We start from the raw sequence: 17,438 nt of genomic DNA, 5'->3' as shown, positions 1-17,438 counted from the left end.
TTACTTTGGGCAGTATTTTCATGATATTGATTCTTCCTATCCATAAGCATAGAATGTTTTTTCATTTGTTTGCATCCTCTCTGATTTATTTGAGCAGTGGTTTGTAGTTTTTCTTGAAGAGGTCCTTCACTTTCCTTGTTAGCTGTATTCCTAGGTATTTTATTCTTTTTGTAGCAATTATAAATGGGAGTTCATTCATGATTTGATTCCCTGTTTGCCTGTTGTTGGTATATAGGAATGCTAACAACTTTTTCACATTGATTTTGTATCCCGAGACGTTGCTGAAGTTGCTTATCATCTTAAGAAGCTTTGGGGCTGAGACAATGGGATTTTCTAGATATAGAATCATGTCATCTACAAACAAAGGTAATTTGCCTTCCTCTCTCCCTACTTGAATACCCTTTATTTCTTTCTCTTGCCTGATTGCCCTGGCCAGAACTTCCAATACTATGTTGAATAGGAGTGGTGAGAGAGGGCACCCTTGTCTTGTGCTGGTTTTCAAGGGGAATGCTTCCAGCTTTTGCCCATTTAGGATGATATTGGCTATGAGCTTGTTATATATAGCTCTTATTATTTTGAGGTGTGTTCCTTCAATACCTAGTTTATTGAGAGTTTTTAACATAAAGGGATGTTGAATTTTATCAAAGGCCTTTTCTGCATCTATTGAGATAATCATGTGGTTTTTGTCTTTAGTTCTGTTTATGTGATGAATTGCATTTATTGATTTGCATATGTTGAGCCAACTTTGCATCCCAGGGGTGAAGCCTACTTCGTCATGGTTGGTAAGCTTTTTGATGTGCTGCTGGATTTGGTTTGCCGGTATTTTATTACGGATCTTTGCATTGATGTTCATTAGGGATATTGGCCTGAAGTTTTCTTTTTTTGTTTTATCTCTTCAGGATGATGTTGGCCTCAGAATAAGTTGGGGAGAAGTCCCTCCTTTTCAATTTCTTGAAATAGTTTCAGTAGAGATGATACAGGTCTTCTTTGTACCTCTGGTAGAATTCAGCTGTAAATCCATCTGGGTCCAGGCTGTTTTTGGTTAGTAGGCTACTTATTACTGCTTTAATTTCAGAATGCATTATTGGTCTATTCAGGGATTCAATTTCTTCCTGGTTCAGTCTTGGGAGGGTGTATGTGTCCAGGAATTTATTCATTTCTTCTAAATTTTCTAGTTTTGTGCAGAGAGGTGTTTATAATATTCTCTGATGGTTGTTTGTATTTCATTTGTTTGTTTTTCTGGAGATGGAGTCTCACTCTGTTGCTCAGGCTGGAGTGCAGTGGCATGCTCTTGGCTCACTGTGACCTCTGCCTCCCAGGTTCAAGCAATTGTCCTGCCTCAGCCTCCTGAGTAGCTGGGACTACAAGGCACATGCCACCACGCCTGGCTAATTTTTTGAAGTTTAGTAGATTTGTATTTAGTTTCACCATGTTGCCCAGGCTGGTCTTAAACTCCTGAGCTCAGGCAATCCACTCGCCTTGGCCTCCCAAAGTGTTACCATGCCTGGCCTGGTTGTTTGTATTTCTGTGGGGTCAGTGGTGATATCCCCCTTATCATTTCTAATTGTGTTTATTTGATTCTTCTCTCTTTCATTATTTATTTATTTATTTATTTTATTTAGATGGAGTCTCGCTTTGTTACCCAGGCTGGAGTGCAGTGGCACCATCTTGGCTCACTGCAACCTCTGCCTCCTGGATTCAAGTGATTCTTCTGTCTCAGCCTCCTGAGTAGCTGAGATTACAGGTGTGCACCACCACACCGAGCTAATTTTTGTATTTTTAGTAGTGATGGGGTTTCACCGTGTTGGTCAGGCTGGTTTCAAACTCCTGACCTTGTGATCTGCCCGCCTCAGCCTCTCAAAGTGTTGGGATTACAGGCATGAACCACTGTGCCTGGCCCTCTCTTTCATTTTTCATTAGTCTAGCTAATGGTCTATTTTATTAATTTTTTTCAAAAAACAGTACTAGGATTTGTTGATGTTTTAAAAGCCTTTTTGTATCTCTATTTCTTTCAGTTCTTCTCTGATCTTGGTTATTGCTTGTCTTCTGCTGGCTTTGGGGTTTGTTTGCTTTTGGTTCTCTAGTTCCTTTACTTGTGATATTAGGTCATTAATTTGAGATCTTTCTAGCCTTTTGATGTGGGCATTTAGTGCTATACATTTCGCTCTTAGCACTGCTTCAGCCATGTCCCAGAGATTCTGGTACATTGTATCTTTGTTCTCATTAGTTTCAAAGAAGAACTTCTTGATTTCTGCCTTAATTTCATTATTTACCTAGGAGTCATTCAGGAGCAGGTTGTTCAGTTTCCATGTAGTTCTGTGGTTTTGAATGAATTTCTCAGTCTTGAATTCTAATTTGGTTGTGCTGTAGTCTGAGAGACTGTTGTGATTTCAGTTCTTTTGTATTTGCTGAGGAGTGTTTTACTTTCACTTATGTGATCAGTTTTAGAGTAAGTGCCATATAATGATGAGAAAAAAATGCATATTCTTTTGTTTTGGGACATAGAGTTCTGTAGATATCTATCAGGTTCACTTGATCCAGAGCTGAAATTAGGCCCTGAATATCTTTGTTAATTTTCTGTCTCAATGGTCTGTCTAATATTGTCAGTGGGGTGTTATAATCTCCCATTATTATTGTGTGGAAGTCTAAGTCTCTCTGAAGGTTTCTAAGAACTCACTTTATGAAACTGGGTACTCCTGTATTGGGTGAATATATATATATTTATTTAGAATACTTAGCTCTTCTTGTTGAACTCTTTACCATCATGTAATGCTGTTCTTTGTCTTTTTTTAATCTTTGTTGATTTAAAGTCTGTCTTTTCAGAAACTGGGATTGCAAGTCCTGCTTTTTTATGTTTTCCATTTGGTGGGTAAATTTTCTTCTACCCTTTTATTTTGAGCCTATGTGTTTCTTTGCCCATGACATGGGACTTTTGAAGACAGCATACTGATGGTTCTTGACTCTATTCAGCTTGCCATTCTGTCTTTTAACTGGGGCATTTAGCCCATTTGCATTTAAGGTTAATATTGTTATATGTGAATTTGATCCTGTCATCATAATGCTAGCTGGTTATTTTGCAGACTTGTTTATGTGGTTGCTTCATAATATCACTGGTCTGTGTACTTCATTGTGGTTTTGGAGTGACTGGTAATGATTCTTTTTTCCATAGTTAGTGCTTCCTTCAGGAGGTCTTGCAAGGCAAGCCTAGTGGTGACACATTCCTTTGGCATTTGCTTGTCTGAAAAGGATGTTATTTCTCCTTCACTTATGAAGCTTAGTTTGGCTGGATATGAAATTCTGGGTTGGAAATTTTTTCTTTAGAAATGTTGGAATATTGGCCCCCAATCTCTTCTGGCTTATAGGGTTTCCACTGAGAGGTCCACTGTTAGTCTGATGTGTTTCCCTTTGTAGATGACCTGGCCTTCTTTCTGGCTGCTCTTAACATCTTTTCTTATTTTGACCTTGGAGAATCTAATGATTATGTGTCTTGGGGTTGATCTTCTCATAGAGTATCTTACTGGGATTCTCTGGATTTCCTGAATGTAAATGTTGGCCTGTCTTGCTAGGTTGGGGAAGTTCTCCTGGATGATATCCTGAAGTATATTTTCCAACTGGATTCCATTCTCCCTGTCTCTTTCAGGTACCACAATCAGTTGTAGGTTCAGTCTTTTTGCAGTCCCATATTTCTCAGAGGTTTTGTCTGTTCCTTTTCATTCCTTTTTCTCTATTCTTGTCTGCATGTCTTATTTCAGAAAGATAGTCTTCAAACTCTGAGATTTTCTTCTGCTTGGTCTATTCTGCTATTGATACTTGTGATTGTATTGTGAAGTTTTTGTTTTTCAGCTCCATCAGGTTGGTTATATTCCCCTATAAATTGGCTATTCTGGTTATCAGCTCCTGTATTGTTTTATTATGCTTCTTAGCTTGTTTGCATTTGGTTACAACATGCTCTTTTAGCTCAGCGAAGTTTGTTGTTATCCACCTTCTGAAGCCTAGTTCTGTCAATTCAGCCATCTCAGCCTCAGCTCAGTTCTGTGCCCTTGCTGGAGAAGTGCTGTGGTCATTTGGAAAATAAGAGGAACTCACTAGTTTTTTGAGTTTTCAGCATTTTTGCGTTGATTCTTTCTATTCTTTGTGGACTTACCTACTTCAATCTTTGTGGTTGCTGACCTTTGAATGGGGTTTTTGTTGGGTCTTTTCTGTTGATGTTGTTGTTGCTTTCTCTTTGTTTTTTCTTTTAATAGTCACCCACTCTTCTGTAGGGCTGCAGTAGTTTGCTGGGGGATCACTCCAGACCCTAGTTGCCTCAGGTTTTTCTGTTACCTGGAGGAATCACCAGCGAAGACTGCAAAACAGCAAAGGTGGCAGCCTGCTCCTTCCTCTGGGAGTTCCATCCAAGGGGGATTCTTACCTGTTGCCAGCCTGGATGCTTCTATAGGAGGTGTCTGGAGAATCCTCTTGGGAGTTTCACCCACTCAGGAGGGATGAGATTGAAGACCCACTTAAGGAAGCAGTCTGGTTGCTTTTTGGTAGAGCAGATGTGCTACATTGAGGGAAAGACTTCCTCATTCAGACTGCCTGGACTCTCCGAGCTAGCAAGTTAGAAGGGCTGAGTTGTCTGAACCATAGAAACTGTGGCCACCCCATCCTCAACCCCCAAGGGCTTTGTCCCAGGGAGAGATTTGAGTTATTTCCATATAACACTGGCTAGAGTTGCTGAAATTCCCACAGGGAGGCCCCATCCAGTGAGGAGGGATGAAGGTCCACTGTTAGTCTGATGGGCTTCCCTTTCTAGGTGACCTGGCCTTTGGAAATTGGGGTCCCACTCAAAGAAGCAGTCTGACCACAATCTGGCACAGAAGCTGTGCTGTACTGTAGGACACTCCTCCTAGTCTGAACTGTCTGGACTCCCTGGCAGGCTAGAACCGCCAAGCCAACCTAACCTCCAAGATGGAGGGTGCCCCTGCCTTGAGTTTTAAACAGGACTTTTCCGGTTCAAAAGTGGAGTTTAGACTTGTTTTATAATAAAGATGCTAGAAGCTTCTTGGCAACCAGCATTTTTTACAGAAATGCTTTATAAAGTAGTTGGTCAGTTTGAAATCATTAGGTATTTCTCCTAGAAGTCAAAGATCACGTTCAAAGCAAATTATATGCACGCTTCCTAAAAGTGTTAATGTGCTAATCTGCTGGTTCCCTGATCTAGGCAAAATGCCATAGTATTCCACATGAGCAAAATACCATGGTTTTTGAAGATTTCATATAAATGTTACCCACTGTGTTTTCACATTTCCAAGTGTTATACTTCCTCATTAAAGTCAACAAGCTGGAACTGACACAGGGATCAGTAGAAAAATTTCACTTCTAATTACAACCCTAACTTCTTCTAATAAGAAAGAGTGAACTGATTCGGCTACTAATTCTTTCACTCTAGTAAACATTTTGATTCTTCATTATAACAGTGAAAACATTACTTGTGAGACAAATATTTTCTGCTTCTCCCTTGGGAAATATTTCTGGAGTTCACTGATAGTGCTGTTGAATGTTAAGTAAAAGGGATAAGCCATCCTTTAGTTCCTGAGAGTATACTTTTGATGCAGTAGGAGGAGAATGAGGCAGAAACATAGAGAATAGGATGAAAAGTCACTTTGGTTACTGGGTCTAGGGAAAGCTCCATACTCAAGAAGGCCTATGAGGCAGAAGAATAGATTTAACAGGAAATAGAAAAATGCTCTGCCCATTTTTATGTCTTGGTATTTGTACTTTTACAAGTTAGTGACTTTCATTCCTCAAAATAGAGGTAACCTTCTTCTCTTAGCTTAAATTAGGAGATTCTCAAGCATTCAGATTTTGTATAATTTAATCAATTCATCTTCCCAGCTTTAAAGAAATGGCTACAATTGAAAGTGCTCAAGTTTTTCTTTTTTTCCCCAAACCCCTTTCTCTCCATATCTTTTACTCTCTTTCTTCTTTTGGTATGGACTTCCTTTTCATTATGTCTAAAGCAACTCATCTCTTAAAGATAATAATAATGATTCATGCACATTTGGGTTTACAATCTATTCAGAGGAGTGTGACACTACAGGTTGCATTTTTTTTTTTTTAATTGTACTTTAAGTTCTAGGGTACATGTATACAATGTGTGGGTTTGTTACATAGGTATACATGTGACATGTTGGTTTGCTGCACCCATCAACTCATCATTTACATTAGGCATTTATCCTAATGCTATCCCTCCCTCAGCCCCTGACCACGTGACAGGCCTGGTGTGTGATATTCCCCACTCTGTGTCCAAGTGTTCTCATTGATCATTTCCCACCTATGAGTGAGAATGTGTGGTGTTTGGTTTTCTGTGCTTGTGATGCTTGCTGAGAATGATGGTTTCCAGCTTCATCCATGTCCCTGCAAATGAAATGAACTCATCCTTTTTAATGGCTGCATAGTATTCCATGGTGTATATGTGCCACATTTTCTTTATCTAGTCTCTCATTGATGGACATTTGGGTTGGTTCCGTCTTTGCTATTGTGAATAGTACCGTAATAAACTTATGTGTGCATGTGTCTTTATACTAGAATGATTTATAATCCTTTGGGTATATACCCAGTAATGGGATTGCTGGGTCAAATGGTATTTCTAGTTCTAGATCCTTGAGGAATCGCCACACTGTCTTCTACAATGGTTGAACTACTTTACACTCCCACCAACAGTGTAAAAGCATTCCTATTTCTCCACATCCTCTCCAGCATCTGTTGTTTCCTGACTTTTTAATAATCATCATTCTAACTGGTGTGAGATGGTATCTCATTGTGGTTTTGATTTGCATTTCTCTGATGACCAGTGATGATGAATATTTTTTCATGTGTCTGTTGGCTGCATAAATGTCTTCTTTTGGGAAGTGTCTGTTCATATACTTTGCACAATTTTTGATGGGGTTGTTTGTTTTTTTCTTGTAAATTTGTTTAGGCTCTTTGTAGATTCTGGATATTAGCCCTTTGCAAATATTTTCTCCCATTCTGTAGCTTGCCTGTTTATTCTGATAGTAGTTTCTTTTGCCATGTGGAAGCTCTTTAGTTTAATTGGATCCCATTTGTCAATTTTGGCTTTTCTTGCCATTGCTTTTGGTGTTTTAGTCATGAAGTCCTTGCCCATGCCTAAGTTCTGAATGGTATTGCCTAGGTTTTCTTCTAGGGTTTTTAATGGTTTTAGGTCCATCATTTAAGTGTTCAATCCATCTTGAATTAATTTTTGTATAAGATGTAAGGAAGGGATCCAGTTTCAGCTTTCTACATATGGATAATCAGTTTTCCCGGCACCATTTATTAAATAGGGAATTATTTCTCCATTTCTTGTTTTTTTCAGGTTTGTCAAAGGTCAGATGGTTGTAGACATGTGGTGTTATTTCTGAAGCCTCTGTTCTGTTCTATTGGTTTATATATCTGTTTTGGTGCCAGTGTCATGCTGTTTTGGTTACTGTAGCCTTTAATATAGTTTGAAGTCAGGTAACGTGATGCCTCCAGCTTTGTTCTTCTTGCTTAGGATTGCCTTGCAATGTGGGCTCTTTTTTGGTTCCATACGAACTTTAAAGTAGTTTTTTCCAATTTGCAGTTCTCCTTGAAGAGGTCCTTCACATCTCTTGTAAGTTGGGTTCCTAGGTATTTTATTCTTTTTGTAGCAATTGTGAATGGGAGTTCACTCATGATTTGGCTGTTTGCCTCTTATTGGTGTACAGGAATGCTTGTGATGTTTGCACCTTGATTTTGTATCCTGAGACTTTGCTGAAGTTACTTATCAGCTTAAGGTGATTTTGGGCTGAGACAATGGGGTTTTCTAAATATACAATCATGTCATCTGCAAATAGGGACAATTTGACTTCCTCTTTTCCTAATTGAGTACACTTTATTTCTTTCTGTTGCCTGATTGCCCTGGCCAGAACTTCCAACACTATGTTGAATAGGAGTGGTGAGGGGGCCATCCTTGTCTTGTGCTGGTTTTCATAGGGAATGCTTCCAGTTTTTGCCCATTCAGCATGATATTGGTGGTGGGTTTGTCATAAATAGCTCTTATTATTTTAAGATACATTCCATTTATTGAGAGTTTTTAGCATGAAGGGCTGTTGAATTTTGTCAAAGTCCTCTTCTGCATCTATGGAGATAATCATGTGGTTTTTGTCATTGGTTCTGTTTATGTGATTGATTACGTTTATCAATTTGTGTATGTTGAACCAGCCTTGCATCCCAGGGAAGAAACCGACTTGATCATGGTGGATAAGCTTTTTGATGTGCTGCTGGATTCAGTTTGCCAGTGTTTTATTGAGGGTTTTCACATCGACGTTCATCAGGGATATTGGTCTAAAATTCTCTTTTTTTCTTGTGTCTCTGCCAGGCTTTGGTATCAGGATGATGCTAGCCTCATAAAATGAGTTAGGGAGGATTCATTCTTTTTCTATTGATTGGAATAGTTTCAGAAGGAATGGTACCAGCTCCTCTTTGTACCTCTGGTAGAATTTGGTTGTGAATCCTTCTCGTCCTGGACTTTTTTTGGTTGGTAGGCTATTAATTATTGCCTCAATTTCAGAACCTGTTATTGGTCTATTCAGAGACTCAGCTTCTTCCTGGTTTAGTCTTCGGAGGGTCTATGTGTCCAGGAATTTATCTATTTCTTCTAGGTTTTCTAGTTCATTTGCATAGAGGTGTTTATAGCATTCTCTGTTGGTAGTTCGTATTTCTGTGGGATTGATGGTGATATCCTCTTTATCACTTTTTATTGAGTCTATTTTATTCTTCTCTCTTTTCTTTTTTATTAATCTTGCTAACAGCCTATCCATTTTGTTGATCTTTTAAAAAAACTATCTCCTGAGTTCATTGATTTTTTGAAAGGTTTTTTTGTGTCTCTATCTCCTTCTGTTCTGCTCTGATCTTAGTTATTTCTTGCCTTCTGCTAGCTTTTAAATTCATTTGCTCTTGCTTTCCTAGTTCTTTTAATTGTGATGTTGGGATGTTGATTTTAGATCTTTCCTACTTTCTCTTGTGAGCATTTAGTGCTATCAATTTCCCTGTACACACTGCTTTAGCTGTGTCCCAGAGATTCTAGTACGTTGTGTCTTTTTTCTCCTTGGTTTTAAAGAGCACTTTTATTTCTGCCTTCATTTTGTTATTTACCCAGTAGTCATTCAGGAACAGACTGTTCAGTTTCCATGTAGTTGTGCAGTTTTGAGTGAGTGTCTTAATCCTGAATTCTAATTTGATTCCACTGTGGTTTGAGAGACAGTTTGTTGTGATTTCTGTTCTTTTACATTTGCTGAGGGGAGCTTTACTTCCCATTATGTAGTCAATTTTAGAATAAGTGCCATGTGATGGTGACAAAGATGTATATTCTGTTGATTTGGGGTAGACAGTTCTGTAGATGTCTTTTAAGTCAGCTTGGTGCAGAGCTGAGTTCAAGTTCTGGATATCCTTTTTAACCTTCTGTCTCGTTGGTCTGTCTAATACTGACAGTGGGATGTTAAATTCTCCCATTATTATTGTGTGGGAGTCTAAGTCTCTCTGTAGGTCTCTAAAGACTTACTTTATGGCCCGCATTTCCAAGACAATCCTAAGTCAAAAGAACAAAGCTGGAGGCATCACGCTACCTGACTTCAAACTATACTACAAGGCTACAGTAACCAAAACAGCATGGTACTGGTACCAAAACAGAGAGAGAGACCAATGGAACAGAACAGAGTCCTCAGAAATAATACCACACATCTACAGCCATCTGATCTTTGATAAACCTGAGAAAAACAAGAAATGGGGAAAGGATTCCCTATTTAATAAATGATGCTGGGAAAATTGGCTAGCCATAAATAGAAAGCTGAAACTGGATCCTTTCCTTACTCCTTATACAAAAATTAATTCAAGATGGATTAGAGACTTAAATGTTAGACTGAATACCATAAAAACCCTAGAAGAAAACCTAGGGAATACCATTCAGGACATAGGCATGGGCAAGGACTTCATGTCTAAAACACCAAAAGCAATGGCAACAAAAGCCAAAATTGACAAATGGGATCTCATTAAACTAAAGAGCTTCTGCACAGCAAAAGAAACTACCATCAGAGTGAACAGGCAACCTACAGAATGGGAGAAAATTTTTGCAATCTACTCATCTGACAAAGGGCTAATATCCAGAACCTACAAAGAACTCAAACAGATTTACAGGAAAAAAACAACCCCATAAAAAAGTGGGCAAAGGATATGAACAGACATTTCTCAAAAGAAGACATTCATACAGCCAACAGCACATGAAAAAATGCTCATCATCACTGGCCATCAGAGAAACGCAAATCAAAACCACAATGAGATACCATCTCACACCAGTTAGAATGGCAATCATTAAAAAGTCAGGAAACAACAGGTGCTGGAGAGGATGTGGAGAAATAGGAACACTTTTACACTGCTGGTGGGATTGTAAACTAGTTCAACCATTATGGAAAACAGTATGGCGATTCCTCAAGGATCTAGAACTAGAAGTACCATATGACCCAGCCATCCCATTACTGGGGATATACCCAAAGGATTATAAATCATGCTGCTATAAAGACACATGCACACATGTGTTTATTGTGGCACTATTCACAATAGCAAAGACTTGGAATCAACCCAAATGTCCATCAGTGACAGACTGGATGAAGAAAATGTGGCACATATACACCACGGAATACTATGCAGCCATAAAAAAGGAAGAGTTTGTGTCCTTTGTAGGGACATGGGTGTAGTTGGAAACCATCATTCTCAGCAAACTATCGCAAGAACAGAAAACCAAACACCACATGTTCTCACTCATAGGTGGGAACTGAGCAATGAGATCACTTGGACTCGGGAAGGGGAACATCACACACCAGGGCCTATCACGGGGAGGGGGGAGGGGGGAGAGGGGAGGGATTGCATTGGGAGTTATACCTGATGTAAATGATGAGTTGATGAGTACTGACGAGTTGATGGGTGCAGCACACCAACATGGCACAAGTATACATATGTAACAAACCTGCACATTATGCACATGTACCCTAGAACTTAAAGTATAATAAAAAATAAAATAATAAAATAAATAAAAAAATAAAAAAGACTTGTTTTATGAATCTGAGTGCTCATGTATTGGGTGCATACATATTTAGGATAGTTAGCTTTTCTTGTTGAATTGATCCCTTTACCATTATGTAATGGCATTCCCTGTCACTTTTGATATTTGTTGGTTTAAAGTCTGTTTTATCAAAGACTAGGATTGCAACCCCTGCCTTTCTTTTTTCTTTTTTTTTGTTTTCCATTTGCTTGATAGATCTTCCTCCATCCTTTTATTTTGAGCCTGTGTGTGTCTCTGCATGTGAGATAGGTCTCCTGAATACTGCACACTGCTGGGTCTTGACCTTTTATCCAATTTGCCAGTCTGTGTCTTTTAATTGGGGCATTTAGCACATTTACATTTAAGGTTAATATTGTTATGTGTGAATTTGATCCTGTCATTATGATGTTAGCTGGTTATTTTGCCCATTAATTGAAGCAGTTGCTTCAGAGCATCAATGGTCTTTATAATTTGGCATGTTTTTGCAGTGGCTGGTACCAGTTGTTCCTTTCCATGTTTAGTGTTTCTTTCAGGAGCTCTTGTAAGGTGGGTCTGGCGGTGACAAAATGTCTCAGCATTTGCTTATCTGTAAAGGATTTTATTTCTCCTTCACTTATGAAGCTTAGTTTGGCTAGATATGAAATTCTTGGTTGAAAATTCTTTTCTTTAAGAATGCTGAATATTGGCCCCCACTCTTCTGGCTTGTAGGGTTTCTGCAGAGAGATCTGCTGTTAGTCCGATGTACTTCCCTTTCTGGGTAACCCGACCTTTCTCTTTGGCTGCCCTTAACATTTTTCTCCTTCATTTCAACCTTGGTGAATCTGACAATTATGTGTCTTGGGGTTGTTCTTTTGAAGTAGTATCTTTTTAGTGTCCTCTGTATTTCCTGAATTTGAATGTTGGCCTGCCTTGCTAAGTTGGGGAAGTTCTCCTGGATAATATCCTAAAGAGTGTTTCCAACTTGGTTCCATTCTCCCCATTACTTTCAGGTACACCAATCAAATGTAGATTTGGTCTTTTCACATAGTCTCATATTTCTTGGTGGCTTTGTCCATTTCTTTTGACTCTTTTTTCTCTAAACTTCTCTTCTTGCTTTGGCTTCATGACCAGTGCAATCAGAAAATGGAAAGGTCTCAATTTGCGTCCAGTGGTGAAGCCCTTGCTTTGCTCTTTTGACTACAGATTGCCAAGAAATGAAATGTCACAAAGCCCTCATCCTCTGCATTTCTCCAGCCATTTCCACCTTTTCTCCTGCCAGTCCTCCCCTAATCACCTTGCCTGATCACCCCACATTTCTGGGCATTTCACACCTCCTTCTCCATGCTCATTTCTCTCATGACATGTTCTTCCTTCCTTTTTTTTTCTTTTCCCTTCTATTCATTCTTCATGTCTCAAAAGTCTCTTCCTTAATGCTTTACCTAGTTCCCCACAGAGTTAATTAATCTTTCCTCTGTCCTTCACAGATATTGGTCTATCTCTCTTCTCAGTAATTCTATGAGTTATTTTATTTTTCTATTTTTTTTTTTATCCCTCCCGATGGCAGGGATGGTACTTGATTCACCTTTGTAACTTCGGCTTCTAACCGCATGCTTAGTCCACAGAAGGCATTCAATAAAGGCTGAATGGATGGCACATAAATGAATGAATAAATGAGTAAATAAATAAATGATCCATTCTGAAATTATGGGAGCAGAATTGTGCTACATTTGCTTGCATAGTATTGTAAAATTAGGATTCTCTACAATAAATGGAAATTGTATTTTGTGTGTGTGTTTATACATCCACAATACATAATAGAGACGAGCTAAATACACCCACAAAGGCATCAAATGCTGTCTGCCTGTGCAGACTCACATTGTATTGTCTCAGTCTTCGTGTGTCAGCCTTCTCTGGATTCATCCTCCTTGCTATAGTTCTGCCCTCCACAGGGTATATAAACCTGCTGTGTCCTCATCTAGAAATATCTTCCCTTTCTTTCTCACTATGGTAATTTCAGCTTATCTTAGATCCCACCCAGTGCTCACTTCTTCAGGGAAGGCTTTTCTGACCTCCTTTGCTAATAATAATGAAAATAACCATAAAAATGGCAATAATAACAGGTAATACTTATCGAGAATATACTCTATGACAGGGTCTTACATTGATTATCTCATACAGTCCCCCACAACAACCTTCTGTTGCAGGACCATCATTAATCACATTTAAAAATAAGGAAAGAAAGCCCACAAAACTAGGCAGCTTATCCAAGCTCACATAGCTAAAGCATGCTAAGCTATTCTAGTCATATATTCTCTTCACAGCTCTTATCACAGGTGCAATTTGACGTTATTTGTATGAGTTTTTGATTAATAACTTTGTAACCCAGAAGACTATAAGCTCAATAAGGTTACTACATCCCTAGTTCCTTACATAGTTATTGTGCCAGGTGCAGTTTAGATAATCAATAAATATTAGTTGAATGAATGTATTTGTTGTGTGGTTTCATTTTTATTGGGGCAGTGTTTTCATTTCTCTATAGCAATCACAAAGGAATTTTATAAGCACATATTAGCATGTAATCTTTTAGTTAGAGTGTGATTTCTCACTCCACCAACTATAATGATAGTAAGTTTGTGTATGCTGATATCGAAAAAACTGGTCTCCCAGAGACATGACTATTAACTACATACAAACTATAGCCATGCAGGATGTTATTTCAGTTCCCAAAGTCCTAATATTTGGTTAGTGATATAGCACATTGCTGTATATAATCCTGAAACAATATATTTTGTCATTAAAAAAAGATCTTCCGCAACATGTTTTCCTTTTGGCCCAGTGGCAATGTTATGTCATTCTCCAGGAATGTTCCTTTTGTATCCAAAGGCAAATTTGGCTTAGAGAAATGTTATCAGCAGTTCACCAAGAGGTTTAATTGTATGCTTTGAATAGCAGAAGAAGGGAAACCCTAAAATTTCAGTTTAAATCTATTAAGCTGAACATCCCAAGCTTGGTTGACTGCCAAAATACACCATGATAAGACTTTCAAAAGCTAATAATGGAAGAGATTAGAAATTGGTGTCCGTTACAGATTTGTGGAAAGCTCTTTCTTTGCATTAAGACTTAACAGCTGAACTGAATAAAATATTCACCCTTCATTTTTGTTTCATTTAGCTATAATTGCCATTTCGGCCCATGGACTCTCAATTCTCTTTGTGGTATCTTGGCGCTATTCCTTCATCAAGAAATATGGTGAAAATCCTAAGTAACAGGGGTCCTGTAAGATCCTTCATTTCAATATGGGAAACAATGGATAGGAATGGAAATGAGACACTAAATAAACTATGTTTACAGTTATAAATTATTTGTAGGTTGCAATTTTCGTTAAACATAAGACCTTGTTACTTCTTAACTGCTCATTAACAAATCTTTTCGAGGCTGAGTTCTTATCTATCTACTGTATCTATGTTTTGTGGCCAACGAGGTAGAGGCTTGCACAGTTGTGTAGGTGGTCTAGGCACAAATATTTTCCTGAAATACACAATTGATTTGGGTGAGTGTTGTTTCTTTTGCCATTTTACTATTTATCTTTTAAAAAATAGAGTGTAATTATGCTCATCTAATTGTAGAAGAGTTCAAATTTAACCATATTTCTGAACTTTGAACCATCTTCTAGGAAATAACCATTGCACACAAATTCATTGAACTAGAGTGCTCTAGGAGGTATCATGGGCTTGACATCAGAAGATCTGGAGTCTGTTCATTATGTGGGCAACTATTTGGGGCAATCTTGGGTTAGTCACTTTCATTTCCTATTTCCAAAGTGTAGTGTATAATCCCTAAACTCCCTTCCTACAAGTGCTGAGTTGAAACATTAAGTATCACTGGCATCCAATTTTTTGCCAGCATGGAGTTATTTTATTAGTACTCTCCTCCCCGACCCCACAACATTGCCATTGCTGCTATGGAAATACTTTTTTTCATACTGTATTTTTACCTAACAATTATTTTTCCCATTTTAATGAATCAAAGGCATATTTCGCTACAGTTCTAATAAATCCACAAAGGACATTGATGTTTTAATTTGCCTGTAAAATATCTCAAATAAAGGCATGATTTCCATTGAATGTAATTAAATATTTTAAATAACTCTCAGTGATCAAAGTTAAATGACTGAGTAACTCATAGACACCCCTATCATTTCAGAGACTCCAGATTGAAAACTCTGCCAAGAACAGTAGAAAGGAGTGAGCCTTTGTTAATGAGTGCAGAGAGATTCTTTAAATTCTCTGTTCTGAGAATAAATGCATTTTAAATGACCTCAGTCCTTAGAGGTGAGGGGAAAATGTCACTAGAGTACAAAATCCTCTCTGGGAGGGACTCCTCATTTACCTTTGTAATCAAGGAACCCACAGAGCATTTGTTGTAGAGTAGGTAGGCCCTTTTGTAATTGGAAAATAAATATTAAGAAGTAAGAGGAGTGAGGCATGGGAACAGAGTGGTCACAGCACTAAGGTGGAGTAGTCAGTTACAGGGTGGATCATCAGAAGTTTCCAGTGACATCTATGACCATGGCAACACCACCAGTGACATCTGGGACCATGTTAATACCAGCAGATCTTATAAAGTAATGAGATCCTTCTGTGAAGTACATAGTGTCAGAGACTCTTTCCTCAAGATTCTGATGTTGAAATTATTTTTGGAGTCATTCCAGCATGGGATTAGATTTGACTCCACCATTTATCAGTTATGTGAATTAGGTTGAGTTAAATTCTCTCTTCCTCTATTTCCTGGGTATGAAATGGAAATAACCACGTCAGAGGGTTAGAGTGAGATGATGAATGTTGAAAGCCTCTCACATCATAGACATGTGACAAATATCAGGTCCTTTCTCACTCTTACAATAGGTTACACAGAACAGGTCAGGCTGATGGCCTTAAGCACATCTCTCTAGGTTCTGCAGTGAAACTATTACCTATTAAACGAATGATGATTTTTGGCATCCCACTTAATGTTGCTGTAAATGACTAAGTCTCCAAATAGCCAAAAAAAAAAGTTCTATTGAATAATCAAGATGATTTTTGCTTTTTTTTTTTTTTTTTTGCAGTTCCTTGTACTATAATTCAATAAAAACTTTGGCGAGAGTCCAGAACATTTGTTTAGACCTTGGAAGAACCCATGAAGATCATCATCCCTGCACAATAGCATTGAGCCACTATCATCCCCCAGCCCTACATTTATTATTCTTCAAGGTGGAGAGAGGTATGCCACATGCCAGGCTAAGCTATGACTAGGATCATTTCTCAGAACAATTCTCTACCAAGGAACCAATGCATAAAAAACAGGCACATATCCCACAAGCCTCGCTTTCACAAAGCTAAGAGACAGACATTTTACTACAATGCTGGTTAGATGCCAAACAGAAACAAAAAATAAACACAAGGTTTCTTAGGGAAACAAGCCCTGTCTGGTTAGCATATGCTCGACACAGAGACAACTGTCCTTTCCATCCCGTCTATCGAGGGAGAAACATCAGTACCATGAGCTCTCCTAAAACTCACTGGCTCAGAAAAGGAAAAGAATGTGGCTTTCAAGAAACACATTTTCATCAAGCTGAGCAAACATGGCTTTGACGTCAGGGAGGGAGTATACACATGGGTAACAAAGGAGATGCGCACCCATAGGGATTTTGTGGTACCTGGGCGACTGCCCAGAGCACTAAATCCTGGAGTTGAGAATCCCTTTGAAGACCCTTCACAATGCCTGGGAATTTCAAAGAATATCCTCATAATTCAGAAAACCCTCCAAATGTCATTTTACCTTGTTCTTTTGCCTCCCCATTCTGGTGGCTGTCCCTGGTGACAGACTGTAGCCCAGCCATAGCTTGGGGGGAGGGAGTGGGTTGCAGCAGATGTGCACATCTGGATCACCTGCCACTAACCCATCAGGCTCCAGTTTCTCCATGGCTTTGGCTTCCACAGGACATTTCTGGGGGGTGACCTCCTCTCTGAGATAACTGAATCTTTTAGAATGAGGGTTTAACTACTGATTAAAACATTCTGTAATGTTCAGGCTGTTCAGTAAACTACACTTAGTCCTCTTTGGGGTATGGAATCTTGCTCATTTCCTTGTATGTAAATAATTGGTTCTTGGATTGTAGTCCTCCTAACAAATTTTAAAGTGGACAATACATAGCTTGGGGTATTGAGAGAACTAAAGGCATCTTTTGCATTCTGCTATATAAGTAACCTAGGCAAAAGGCAGCTTTGATTCCAATTCTACCTTCCCTCTGTGGGTTTTACACACAGTTCCTCTGAATACAGAAGGAAATTCAATATCTGCATGAGTGACATTCAGCCCTGTCCTG

This window comes from Trachypithecus francoisi, unplaced genomic scaffold (assembly GCF_009764315.1).
Source record: "Trachypithecus francoisi isolate TF-2019V2 unplaced genomic scaffold, Tfra_2.0 Lachesis_group15, whole genome shotgun sequence".
Lineage (NCBI taxonomy): Eukaryota > Metazoa > Chordata > Mammalia > Primates > Cercopithecidae > Trachypithecus > Trachypithecus francoisi.
Note: the sequence above shows the minus strand (reverse complement) of the source record.